At 34.0% G+C, this 14,308-nt stretch overlaps 1 protein-coding gene across 4 annotated transcripts in view; it reads right to left on the bottom strand.

Moving 5' to 3' along the window:
- Positions 1-14,308, bottom strand: part of LOC119838154 (synaptotagmin-7) — a 323,559-nt gene that overhangs the window by 168,114 nt on the left and 141,137 nt on the right. The window contains exon 1 of one of the 4 annotated variants that reach the window (XM_038363993.1): positions 13,159-13,299. The exons of the other annotated variants lie outside the window; for them this stretch is intronic. The gene's annotated coding sequence lies outside the window, so the exon portion shown is untranslated. Of the gene's footprint in view, positions 1-13,158; positions 13,300-14,308 lie in introns of those variants that run through there. 4 annotated transcript variants of the gene reach the window in all.

Here is a 14,308-nt window from a genome sequence, read left to right as displayed (position 1 = left end):
AAAACGATCTGTAGCTTAAGTTTACATGTAACAACCATTTGTGATCCTTAAAAAATAAAATAAAAATAAAATAAAATAGATAGCGTGATTCAAGTGGAAGGTTTGTATGCACAATAACATGTACTAAGCTACTCCGAATAAACGCTTGCAAAGCCGCGGGCAAAAGCTAGTATTGTTTTAAAATCCAAGCCGGTGTTACTTTATCCACTCCACTACGCCTGTTCCACGTGGTCATTAGTCATTCTCATAGTTTTGCAGTCATTGATCAATGTGATAGCCTCAACCACTGAACGGATTTTGATAAATTTAAATTTATAGGATGGATATTGGCTGCGTTAAGTTTATATTTTTACTCAATAACAAGCTAGCGGAGTGGAAATTATTGTATTTTATTGGAATTCACTATTACCTGATAATTTGAAGTGACATTAGTAGGCTCATGTTTTTAATCAAAGCTTCAATATATATTAATTAAATTCGATTCAATTAAAAATCTTTATTACTTTAAGATACACATAAAATTTTAATTTATTTATTTAGGGGCTAGGCGTTGCTACGGTCAGGAAAGAAGCGTTTCTTCGTTCGTTTCGTTTCGGGTTCGAATCTCGCCCCGTGATCGAATTTTTTCTATTCTTTCAAATAATTTCTCATTTATAAGCATTTCAATGCTATAAAACTAAAAATTAAAATTTATCAAAGGCCGCCTTCCATCGATACAATATTGTAATCATTGAAATAATGTTTCATATTGATTGTGATGGTTCTTAATCATCTCAATAGATGGCGTGGGGTGCCCCTTAGGCACATGAAACCGAAAGAGTAGAAATTCGATTACTGTGGCGGGATCACGGGTGGCCGAGAGGCTAGGCGTTGCTACGGTTAGGCAAGAAACGCGGGTTCAAATTTTTTTCTATTCTTTCAAAAAAATTTCTCAGAGACATAAAATTAACAAAAACAAACATCCACAATATATAAACGATATTGTTTCATCATTTCGAATAGTGATAACTCACGGTGGTGCTTTTTAAATTTGTAATATCATTTTTAATTATCTGAGGCCCAGCAGCGGGACAGTCATAGCTGAATAAAAAAAAAAATATTCTTGTGAGACTTTTTTTTCAAGGTGCGCGATACAGAGCTTTTGATTTGATTTGATTTTTAATAGTGATTCTTAGAAAAGCGAAACGAAAATTTTGAGAAGGTATTTTTAAGGACTACAATTTTCTTGCGAAGTAGTTGTAATGGACACTGCCTTGTCCTCATGTTTCCTGGAAAAGATCTATTATTGCTGAGCTAAGTAAAACCGGCCTGTCATGGAACGAAGCTATATCAAAAGCCCAAGATCGCCGTCACTGGAAAAAATTTACTGAAGCCCTATGCTCCTTGAGGAGTTACAGGAACAATCATCATCAATGGATATTAAATGAAATAATGTAAGACCATCACAACACAACTGAGTAGTAAACGGTGTTTATTTTAATCTAATAATTCTTGTTTATTTTCTAGTTATCCCGGGTCAAGTAGCTGGTAAATAAAAAACGATTTAAATATATTTCACTTATACTTACAGCGAAGTCTTACTTAAAACTTGTTTTGCCTTTCTCCCCTAACTATTGTTTGAGTTTGCGAATGCGCTTAACTCGTATATAACTTGAAATTTATTTAAAGTTAGCACTAAGTTATTCCACTGAGTGAAGTGGTATAACTACTTCGACAGAACTAGATGGGAGTTCGATGCCGATCGCTGGTTATATTATAAACGCGAAAGTTTATAAGAATAGATGGATATATGGATGTTTGTAACTCTTTCACTCGATAACAGCTTATCGTATCGATAAAAAATTTAGTACAAAGATAGATTAAAGTCTGAATAAACTAGAAACCAGCTAATACGTATAAATATTTGAATTACACACATTAATTTATAAAACATCGCGATCAAATCAAAACAATCATCAAAATCGATATATCCATTAAAAAGACATGAGTTATCAAACATAAAAGATAGCTTCGAATGGAGAATATCCTTATTTTTATAAGTCGGTTAAAAACTTAAATAAAACAGTGCACTCCATATGCATATCTTATCCACATTCATCGTTTTAAATAAACAACCAATCACTAGATATACGAACGAATCGATTAATGTTTTAATAAAGTTCAGTTCCCAATAGGAAGCTGGAAGCCAGCTGAAAACGGCAAAAAGTCTCTCATTAAAGCCCGTGACAGAGGTTGCAGCATGTGTATTGTGTTTAAACTGACAATACAAGCGTTTAGTTGGCAATCGTTGGTAACCTTATTGCCAGCAGCCTAATTAGTTTTATAAGCTTTTCTGAAATGAATCTATCATCACCATTTTATAACTAGTGTGAAGATTTAGAAATTGAAAACTTTTTAACGGATTTATAACGCGATTTATTCATTATATTATTAGCCCGATGTTTCGAACGCTTTACAGCGAGCCCGGTCACGCTATAATGAATAAATCGCGTTTAAAATCCGTTCAACTGTTTTTAATTTCTAAATATATAATACTCGCGTAAAATCAAACACAAGAAAATATTAGTGTGAAGATGCTATTTATTCAAACTTGTGCTCGATATTTAAATCGTGCATTTGACTCTGTACAGTTTAGTCAATTATATATGATATAGTATAGGCATTTATTTTCATTACATAGTATAAAACAAAGTTGCTTTCTCTGTCCCTATGCCCCTATGTATGCTAAATCTTTAAAACTACGCAACGGATTTTGGTGGGTTCTTTTATACAGACTTGCGTGGGTGAAACCGCGAGGCGCAGCGATTAGTAATATATTAACGTGAGAATTTACCAATTTTTTAATACCGAAATAAGTACAATTGTTATAATAATCATCTAAAAATAGAAAAAGAATCTTAAAATATAATTCCCTTCTATAAACCCAAATAAATCCCAACGAATTTTCTTTCATACATTAATTCTTAACGCTATTTTTGGTTACAATAACCCTTGTAATATCTCCATTCGGGAACTCTTGTGTAATATTACGTAATACTCCATATCAAGATAATGACGTTGAAATAACATCGTATAGACAATGTTCTCCCATTGAAATGTATTTAATGTTTATATTCTTATTGGGTAAAACGTTTATTGTTTAGTATATAATATTCATGTGATCTCATAATCACATATCCCCATATACCCATGTGCGTGTTTATAAGTTCTTTTTTTTAAAGAAAGAAAGAAAGAAACGTTTATTTATCAGGGACAGCACAACACACCAATGATAGAAATTATACAAATAAAGAAATAGATACAATTACACAACATATATATAAAATTACACAAACGAAGAAGATCAGCATCAGATATGAGGAGTGTGTCATACCGACCCTGACAAAAGGAGACAACTCAGCCTATGCTGAAATGTTGAGAACATTGACAGCGCTGTTTTTCAGTGTCCCCTTTATGACCTAAGGTTTCGAGTGGCGACGCAATGGGTAACAGGATTTTGGAAACGAGATATCGGATTGACATGAGTTCATGACACCAGGGTCACAAGACGTGGATCGAAAAATTACCAGCTCCCGTGGTCCTTGAAACATGGCAAAATAAAGGTTTATAATAGCGGGCAACTGAGCTGGTGGTTCGCCTGATGGTAAGCGATCATCACGGCCCGTGAACAGAGAAGAGGCTCAGTCCTCTGCGAATGCACTGCCTGCTTTTAAGGGGTAAGGGATAAAGAAAGGATTGATGACTGGAAATAAGGAATGGACTGGAAAAAGTGAATGAGCCTCCAGCTACCCCACACACCGTACGAAACACAATAGCATGCTACTATTTCACGCCGGTTTTCTGTGGGGGTGTGGGGTACTTTCCCGGTGCGAGATGGCACAATTCGTGCCGAAGCGTGCTTGATAAATTATTTGGACTGTATTTTTTATTTTGTTACTTAATAAATAAAATAAATAAATATTTACATTAAAAAGTTTTAAACGGGTTCAAATCTATAAACTGCACTAACGGTCCACCCCGGCTTCGCTCGTGGTATATATATATAGCCTATAGTCTCAATAAATGGGTTATCTAACACTGAAAGAATTTTTCAAAGCGGACCAGTGGTTCCTGTGATTAGTGCGTTCAAACAAACAAACAAACACTTTAACTTTATACCTAGTATAGATTTGTTTGCATTGATAGGTTTCGAAACTACTGTTTTGTTTTGGAAGAAATATTGAAAATTTCTTTCAGCAAAAAGCTATTTTATTCCTAAGGGCATAGGTTATATTAGATTATTTTTTTCCGGGGTCAACCCGGGCGGAGTCGGGATTAAGAGTGGTTGGTTCATTATATTATAAAATATGAAAGTAAAGCTAAGATCCAACTTACTTACGTCTAAACTTTTCGAAGACTGAAGTAAGTATGCCCTAGGGTTTAAATTCCTTTATAATTTAACAAAGCCTCGGCATAAACGAGGGTTGTTATAAGTTTATATCTGTGTGTGACCTTGTAGCTCCTAAATGGAAGAACCCTTATAATGGCAGTTGTTTGAATTATAGTTTGTTTCTAATGAGGTTTTCAATTCTACTGTTATTTGGTTTTTCACCTCAGTCACTCAGTTTCAAACAACTCTTTTAATGCAATATTGCCTTATAATCGCAAGAAAATACTAAGTACACACGATGTTGCTAATGAAACATCGACTTTGATACAACGTACTAAAATAGATATTCGTGTTCACTGTACAAATGTTAAACACAAACTACCAGCAAAGAACTTATCGGGTCGTTTACCCTCCATAAAACGTCTATACAAGATCATGTGATATCTGCCAATAATGTAATCTTTATTGCGAGCTATCAGCCAAGGTACGGAGGTCGGTAAATGCCCTGAAAGCTTAGGCACCTAGAAAATCTACGAAAAATTCCGTGTAATAGACATAATATTTACATCGCTCTATGAAAGTCGATTAGATTTTCCATTTAATTTTTTGAGTTCCATGTTACGAGTTCGCCTGTCTGTCTGTCTACCCGTTTGTTAGTCACCGGTTTGTACCTCATTAACCGTTACGATTATATGGATGAAATTAGAGAGAGATTTTACGGAGATAATGTATTTCTGATGCCGCTATAAGCAGTAAAAGCAGTGGTTGCTCAGTGAGAACCTCGGACTTCAAAATCGATACGTTGGGGTTCGAGACCGAGCGAGCGTGCAGGAAATAAATAGATTTTTCAATATTTCATGTGTATAACTTCACCACTGCTCGAAACGGTGGCGGAAAACATCGTGAGGAAACCGGCATGTCCAAGAATCGATGACATGTGACATCTGCCAACCCGCACTTGGCAGCGTGATGGATTATTGCCTGAACCCTCATAGGAGGCCTGTGTCCCAGCAGTAGCAGCAGGGAACATATCGGCTGATGATGATGCCGCTATAAAGCAATAAAAAATAAATCTTATGCAACGGTTGGAAAATATATAACCACAAAGATCATGGCATAAATCGCTGCGTTGCGACATGAAAGACAAACAAACACACGAACATTTACAGCATGAATAAGGAAGGATATAACATAATTAGGCTATATATAGAGCTACGAATAACATCCTCGACAGTCTGTTGGAAAATTTTCGTGTAATCAACCCTGTGAGGGTTGAAGTTTAACTGTCGCTTCTACCGATCGAGGGTCGGTAGTTATGTGGGTACGATTCTTTGCATTTATATTTCATGGTCCGAAAACCGGAAATATATTTTGTTGGGAAACTATTTATATTATAAAATACAATTCCTGTATATTCAGCTATTGATTGTTTTAAATGATATTTGAGTTATTATATTATATATATTGAGTTACTATATTTGAGATATTTGAGTATTTCAAATACACATTTGAAGAGTTTGTTTGAACTCGCCAATCTATTGGATTGATTTTCAAAAGAAACATTTACATTAGATACACATATAATCATTAGGTGCTATAGGCTATTTATGTAACACAAAGCCGGGGCGGACAGCTTGTTTCAAATAAGTGGAAATTTGTATTTAAAGAGTCTTTGGCTTCTTTTGTCTTTTAGAAAGTAATCATACCAATCACACCATCACACCAATATTATAAATCTGAAACTTCATTTGTTTGGATGTTTGTCCGACAATTACGCTGAAACTATCGAACGGATTTTGATGAAATTTAGTATACAGAGAGGGCTAGAGCTAACTTATGTGATAGGTTACTTTTTATCCCGATTACATAAAACATGGTTATTAGGTATAAGAGGAAGCTAGCTTAGTAAAATAATCATTTAACATATGCTAATATTACTATTCCGACAGTAAACTCGTGTTTTAACGAGAATTGAGTGTACATTGCATGATAATAAGGAAGCAATCTATTCAAATTCAGTACACGATCAGCAACGTTATGCAAATTCCTCGTACACACTTTAATTATTAAAAAGTTAAGACTTACGAATTAGCATTACGAGCGCATTGCATGGACAAAATTTGTGTTTACGTAATATTACGGACTGAGACAAAAAATACCATATCAAAGAAATCATTTATCTTAATCACGCGGCGCACTCGTTTTAACAATTGTCAAATAAAAATTGTAACATAAAAAAAATGTATAAACCTACTTATCCCCATTTCTCTATATCTGTACCAAACATCATACATATCCGATCAGCTGTTTTTGAGTGAAAATTAGCATACATTCTCACAAACTTTCGTATTTATAGACTAGAATTATCGAAACTACCTTCTAAATTCTACGAATCAGCCTAAGTAACCGTTGTAGTGTCTGTCACCATATATTATTTCATCTTTGATAGTATTGTAAGTGTGATAAGTATTTTATAGTTAATACATTATATCTTATTTTTAATATCTTGCATTATTTAATCCTTTATAGCTCTTGCTTATATGTTTATGTTTATTTTTATTTATATACCTACGCACCAACCCATCCACACACACCCACACCAACCACACATACACACACACGTGCCCACACACACACAAACACACACGCACGCACATAACACATGCTGTAACTCCAACTGTCAATAGGGGTTTCTGAAAATCAGTGCTGCTAGTTGACTCAAAAGTCACTGCAGCTTCATACTGAGAGGCCCCTTTTGATAACAGACGTTGCCGCACAGTACTCGAGTTATTTTTTAGGTTGTACGTTTTAATGTGTATAGTTTGTTTTTTTTTTTTTGTTCTAGTTTTTAATTTATTTACTGTTTTTTTTTACATTTATCTGTTTCTGTGTGGCCTTGTTATCAATAAATGTTTTTATTATTATTATATTATTATTATTATTAGAATCTTTTCCCGTCTCCGCGCGGATAACAAGATTCCTTTATCCCAAGGGAGCATTAAATCCGGATAAAAAGTACATATATTATCACCCAAGTCAGCTCATACGCTGCCTGTATATCAAGTTTCATCAAAATTAGTTCAGTAGTTTCAACGTGATAAACGGACAAACATCCAAACAAACAAACAATAATATTTGTGAGATAGTTTGACAATTCATTGTGATATTAGAAGGATAATGGGATTATTAAAAATGTTACAGCAACAAAACAACTTTAAACAACTTGACGGGTTTAAAACGCGTTTTATATTATCGTTTGGAGCAAACTGCAAGAGTGATACACAACTTCTTAACAACTTGCACTAATCACTTCCCACGGCGGTCTTACGCAAAGTTATTGCGTTCATTATATTACGAAGCGAACTTTCTAGAGCGTAGTTAAAAACTGCTTAAAATAGCATTTTAAAACTGTTTTATCCGTCTTTCAAAAGCAAACGGGGGAGGTTATATGGTCTATGCATGAATTTATTTTTATATTTTGTTTTTCTTCTATTTTCATCGAATTTTTTGGAAATTACAAACTGATTTGTCGTTTTTCGTTTGAAGTGTTATACTCTGGAGGTCCCATCATCACCAAGTCAGCTGAATATGAAGAAAATCGAGAAAAAGCCGCCTAAGAAAGTGATGAATTCTTTAAAGTAAATATTGACCTACTTCACGGTTTCCAATTGAGCTAAAATTCTGCATACGTATGCAAGTTTCACGACAATGCTCTGACTTATAATAATACCGATAATACTGACCTGATCCGCTGATGCAGTCAGCTCCCTTTCTTATAAACTCATTCATCCCTTTTAACTTTTAGAATTACTGACATGATTGGAAAAGAGCAATTACAGAGTTTCTTACCGGCTCTTCTCTGTAGAGACTGCCTTCCGAACCAGTGGCAAATGTTAAAACTGTGCTATGACGATTCAAAAGTGCTTCTATACGAAGTCTAATTGAATAAATACATGTTTGAGTTTGTTGTATACTCAATCCATACAAGAAAAACACATAATCAGCATCATCATCAGCCCATACCTGTTCCCACTGCTAGTACATAGGCCTTCTATGAGGGTTCAGGTCATAATCCACCACGCTGGCCAAGTGCGGGTTGGCAGACCTCACATGTCGTCGAACTTTTGAGTCTCGGACATGCCGATTCTTTTACGATGTTTTCCTTAACCGTTTCGAGCAGTGGTGATGTTATCCACATGCGCAGGTAAATTGAATAGTCAATTTATTTTCTGCATGCTCGCCCGATCTCGAACCCCCGACTTATCGATTTTTCGTCCGAGGTCCTCACCACTGAGCCACTGCTTATCTTAATCCTTAATTCTGAAGCTTCTAAAGCCTGAAGAATCCGAGCTACGTTTCATAAGATATAAATATGTTTACAAATCCACTTAATCTTCCTCCGTCAATGCTTAAACCGCATCTGTTTATATAAGAGTAATATATGATAACAAGTCTTTGAGCTGATTTTCATGAGAAAACAGTGTTAAATCGCTGTTAATATGTATATATTGAAATGGAAAACTGACTAGTGACTTATTATGTTAAACTAGCTGCGTGCACGGCTTCGCCCGTGTAGTATTTGTAATTGAAATTATATAAAGTCAACTTTGAGGTAAGATCAAACTTGATAAATATCGGTTAAGTAGTTTAGGAGTCCACCGAGGACAAACAATATAACAAGTAATTTATTTATATTAAGATTTAAATTAACTGGTTACCTGCCCGCGGCTTCGCTCGCATAGTAAAAAAGATAATATAGACAGCAGTTTTCCCCATATAGTTTCCGTTCCCTTGGGAATTTCGGGCAAATGTCTATCCTATTTACTTTCTTGTACGTCAAACTATCTCCCTAAAAATTTTTGTCCCAATCGGTTTTGTGGTTTAGGCGTGAAAAACAGGCAGAAAGAGAGACAGTGTAACTATAACATCCTGCTAATCCTACTAATATTATAAATGCGAAAGTTTGTAAGGATGTGTGTGTTTCTTACTCTTTCACGAAAAAACTGCTAAACCGATTGCAATGAAATTTGTTACGTAGACAGCTGGACAACTGGAATAACATATAGGCAACTTTTTATCCCGATATTCCTACGGGATACGGACTTACGTGGGTAAAACCGCGGGGCGCAGCTAGTTTATCATATTAGTGAGTATTAATTTCAGTAAAAGCACTACGTCTGACAATTAGATTAACGCACTGCTTATTCCAAGACATAAATATTAAAAGAATGACCTATTTTAAGATTTACTGACATAAAATTTGACATTATATTTATTCTATTTAAAATTCATCACTACATAGTATAAAGCAAAATCGTTTCCCGCGTCCGTCCATGCGTGTATGTATGTATGCTTAGATCTTCAAACTACACCACATATTTTGATGTTTTAATGGATAGAGTGGTTCAAGAGAGAGGTATGTTAGTACATCTATAATAACATCTATTAAACTACTCCGAATTTAACGCGTACGAACCTGCGGGTAAAAGCTACTTGAAAAAAAATCTGATTTAATGATTTACTAACATATCAAATTTAACATTGAATTATTCGTAACAAACAGTAATTCATACATCCAAAACACTCCATCCATTTAAATGTAATAGAACAAATAAGAACACACATACATGAACCCTATAAACATTTAAGCCCTTTTAATGTTCAAACGTGTAATTAAATGAGCCCACACGGTAATGTTTTTTGGCTTTTATATCGTAACAGGTAGACCTTTTTATCTACATATGTGAGTGAAGTACGCACACGAAAGTGTAGTGTCATTATTCCTTATAATTTTGAATTTATGTATTAATTTAATTCAGTATTTTCGAATCTAGTTAAGGTAAAGACCCAACACAACAACGAATTATATATACTAACTAGGTATTATTAATTAAGTGTAAATATGTGATTCAATTTATATTAATCACTACAATATAGTATAAAACAAAATCGCTATCTCTGTCCCTATGTCCCCATGTATGTTTAAATCTAAAAAAATACGTACTGATTCAAGAGGTTATGTATAATAACATCTATTTAACTACGCCGAAGTTAACGCGTGCGAAGCCGTGGGCAGAAGCTAGTCGTTTGTAAATGTACTGTTTTAAATACTGCTGCTAATTTCCTTTACATGCGCGAAGCCACGGTTAACAACTAGTATAATTTAATTTTTAGTTTTATAGCATTGAAATGTTTTATAAATGAGAAATTTTTAAAGAATAGAAAAAATTTGATCACGAGGCAGGATGCCCCTTAGGCACATGAAACCGAAAGAGTAGAAGAAATTCGATTACTGTGGCAGGATAACGGGTGGCCGAGAGGCTAGGCGTTGCTACGGTTAGGCAAGAAACGCAGGTTCGAATCCTGCCTCGTGATCAAATTTTTTGTATTCTTTAAAAATTTCTCAACTAGTATAATATTAAATTTGAGCGAGGCAAACTGTCTTACATTTAAGCATTTTTCTGGTCCACTTTACTGAGAAGCTTTCTTACATGTTTTGGCTGTCATAGCATTTTATATTCATGTCTAGATGTGTTATCAATAAATAATTCATGAGTTCAACTATATAAGAAAAAACGTGTTCGAAAAATTTTGACAGAGAACTTCGCGAACTTTCCTAAAATAGCTAATTTTTTCAGTGTGTATGTTTATTTATTCCTTTTATGAAAAAAGGTTATTTGAGTTTTCATTATTGCATACCATTTTCTTCAACCTCTTTTGTTAAACGAAACACAATACGTTTATTATATATTAATTAATACTTTAATGTTAATTTATACCTTCCAAATGTATTAAATTACTCGGGATCCGAAGAGGAAGCCTTCAGGGCTTTATAATGTTTCATTTCATAAATATGCATACATATAACGTTTGAAATATGGTTGGGAATTTAAATTTGCTGTTATCGTTATTAATATTTAATATCTATGTAAGCAGTGGTGGCTCAGTGGTGAGGACCTCGGACTTCAAAATCGATGTCGGGGTGCGAGACCGGGCGAGCGTGCAGGAAATAAATAGATTTATTGATTTATCTTCACATGTGGTTCACATCACCACTGCTCGAAACGATGAAGGAAACCAGCATGTCCAAGAATCAAAAGTTCGAAGACATGTGACACCTGCTAACCCGCACTTGGCCAGCGTGATGGATTATGGCCTGAACCCTCATAGGAGGCCTGTGTCCCAGCGGTGGGAACATGTATGGGCTGATGATGAATATTGTCTATGTATGTTTATTACTAAGGCACCAGGTACCGCGTTATATGACTCGTTTCATTATGGTAATAGCGCTTTTGATATACTCATAAAGACTGTTTATACGAAATGAACGAAATGAAATTCTTTATTGCTTATAAAAAACAAAAGAAAGAAAAACTGAACAACATTAAATAAGCAAAAGGCGGCCTTATCGCTAGGTAGCGATCTCTACCAGGCAACCCTTAGAGTAAAAGGAAAAAAAAAAAGAATATCTAAAATAGAAGGTGAGCAAAAATAAGGCAATTTAGAAAAATTTGATGATTGTATTTAAATACATACATATTATATACATACAGACATACACACATACGTACATAATTATATATAAACAGATTTATAATAAGTTTAAATACATGAACAAAATGAAATAACACAATAAAATACATTTATACTTTATGATTAAGATTCTTTTATTATATTTTCAGTTGGCATTTAAAAGACATATCATAATCAAAAATCGTAGTCATTTATATACTCGATTAAATTAATGAACAATACATAGTTTCATTATACATACATACATTACATAACATATATATATATATATATATTACTCGCTGTCTATTTTAGTCTTGTTAAAAAATGCATAATTGACTTTTTTATGTCATAGCGGACAACTGAGCTGGTGGTTCGCTTGATGGTAAGCGATTTGCCATTGCTGAACAAATAATGATATTTTGTTTACCTTGCAAAACTTACAAATATTTTTAGTTACACCACAGTTCATATACAGGTTTTATTTACATTTAATTGGAAAATTATGTATTCATATTGTATTGTATTTAATTCAGTTAGTTGGGAAGCCTGTGTCCTTTTTCTCATCCTTCCTAATCCATTTCTTAATTCCCATCGTATTTTCCCATTCCTTTATTTATCCCTTACTTTATAAAAGCTGGTAACCCATTTGCAGAGGCTCCACTTTTGAAAATATTCAGGTTTCAGAGTGGTGATCGCTTACCATCATGCGAATTACTAGCTCAGCTGCCCGCATCATGTATAAATACATAAAAAATATATATTTATTAGAAATATTGTATTGTGTGGTCTAACAAAAAGGAAAAAATAAAGTTGACATTAAAATAATAAATAATATTATATTGTTTATTGTATCTGCATATATTTATAAACATTCAAGAGAGGGATGGTATGAAACTAGGTGAAGTTATAAATGTATAATAATCATATCATATTAGGTTCAGGTATTTTAAATGTTTATTTATCTTTATGTCCTGCTTATTTTGTTATATAATTAGACAGTTAAGCATATATAATTATTAGATTAGTCTGTTTTATGACTGAAGTATTTTGCCTCTGAAATGAAAAACTCCTGCACAATAAAAGAAAAGTGATAATACGCGTTTCAAATGTTTTAGCACGACGCTGCTATCCCGAAATTATTTGTCTAAAATTAGGTCACGGACCTGTTAGCTGTCACATAAAAATGATCATTACAACTAGTCCTAATGATCTTTGTTTGAGTTGTACCAAACATGTAGTGGATGTTGAAATTGGAAATCCGCTCCAATACTTACTATGAGTAATCCAATATATTTATGAATACAACAAGAACTAACACTTTTGGGCAATTCTACGAACCACCTACTTGTGAAAATATAATTATAACACCACTTAAATTATTATTGCTTTAAGAAGAATCACTTGGAAGAAAGATAGAGAGAGACGTGCGCGGCCCGCGCGAAGCGTAGCAAGACTGGCTACGAGCGTAGCAGCGTAGAGCTGCGCGTAGCGGTCCTACTGCAAGGCAGGAGCTGCTTTTTCAATTGTATTTAGTTTTAAATGTGCCCTTTTTAGGCGTTTTTTGATTGCTACAAATGATGTAACATAAATGATGATGTTACATGAATGTTTTCTCACAAATTTCTTAAATAGGAAAAGCATTAATAGGTATGGAATAAGTTCGTTGGGGTTACAACTGAATAGATATGAAACGGGTAGTTTAATGATATTCTTAGAAAGATTCAATGTTGGAATACATAATTTTTTACTTGTTTTATTATTGTATAACAGACTTATATAACAGAGGAAATCGTCGTCTATATAGATATATTATATAACACTTTCTATAAATATATCCGCCCAATTCAGTTTATAAACCTTTTGTTTATCAAACATAACCCAGAATGTATGTATGTATATTCATTTTATAATACCAAATTAAATTATTTCTCTCACAGTATAATTTCAATTCAAATTCGTATACATTATATGTCTTTATATATTAAAGTAGCAGAAACAGTTTTATATAATTCTAACTGCTCGCCCCGGTTTCGCCTGTGGTACATATATAGCCTATGTCAGTGAAGTTACAGCTTTCTAGTGGTGAAAGAATTTTTGAAATCGGTCCAGTGGTTATTGCGTGAAAACGTTACAAACATACAAAAGTCTCCTTTTTATAATATTAGTGTAGACAAGCAAGCGCGTCTACACTCGCGTAGTCAATTAAAATATATACATTCTGAGGTTATTACCACATAGTTCCCTTTGTTGTGGGATTCCTTGGGAGAAAACTCCTACGTCCTTTCTCAGGTACCAAACTATCTCGGTACCAAATTTCATCCGCATCGGTTCAGTAGTTATGTTAGTAAATGCTTGTGCACGTTATTGTTGGAATATCCCGCCACGGACCCATGTCAGTCCCTACATTAAAAGTGCCAAAGTCTT

This window comes from Zerene cesonia, unplaced genomic scaffold, assembly GCF_012273895.1.
Source record: "Zerene cesonia ecotype Mississippi unplaced genomic scaffold, Zerene_cesonia_1.1 Zces_u001, whole genome shotgun sequence".
In the NCBI taxonomy this organism is placed as follows: domain Eukaryota; kingdom Metazoa; phylum Arthropoda; class Insecta; order Lepidoptera; family Pieridae; genus Zerene; species Zerene cesonia.
This window is presented reverse-complemented; position numbering and strand designations above follow the sequence as displayed.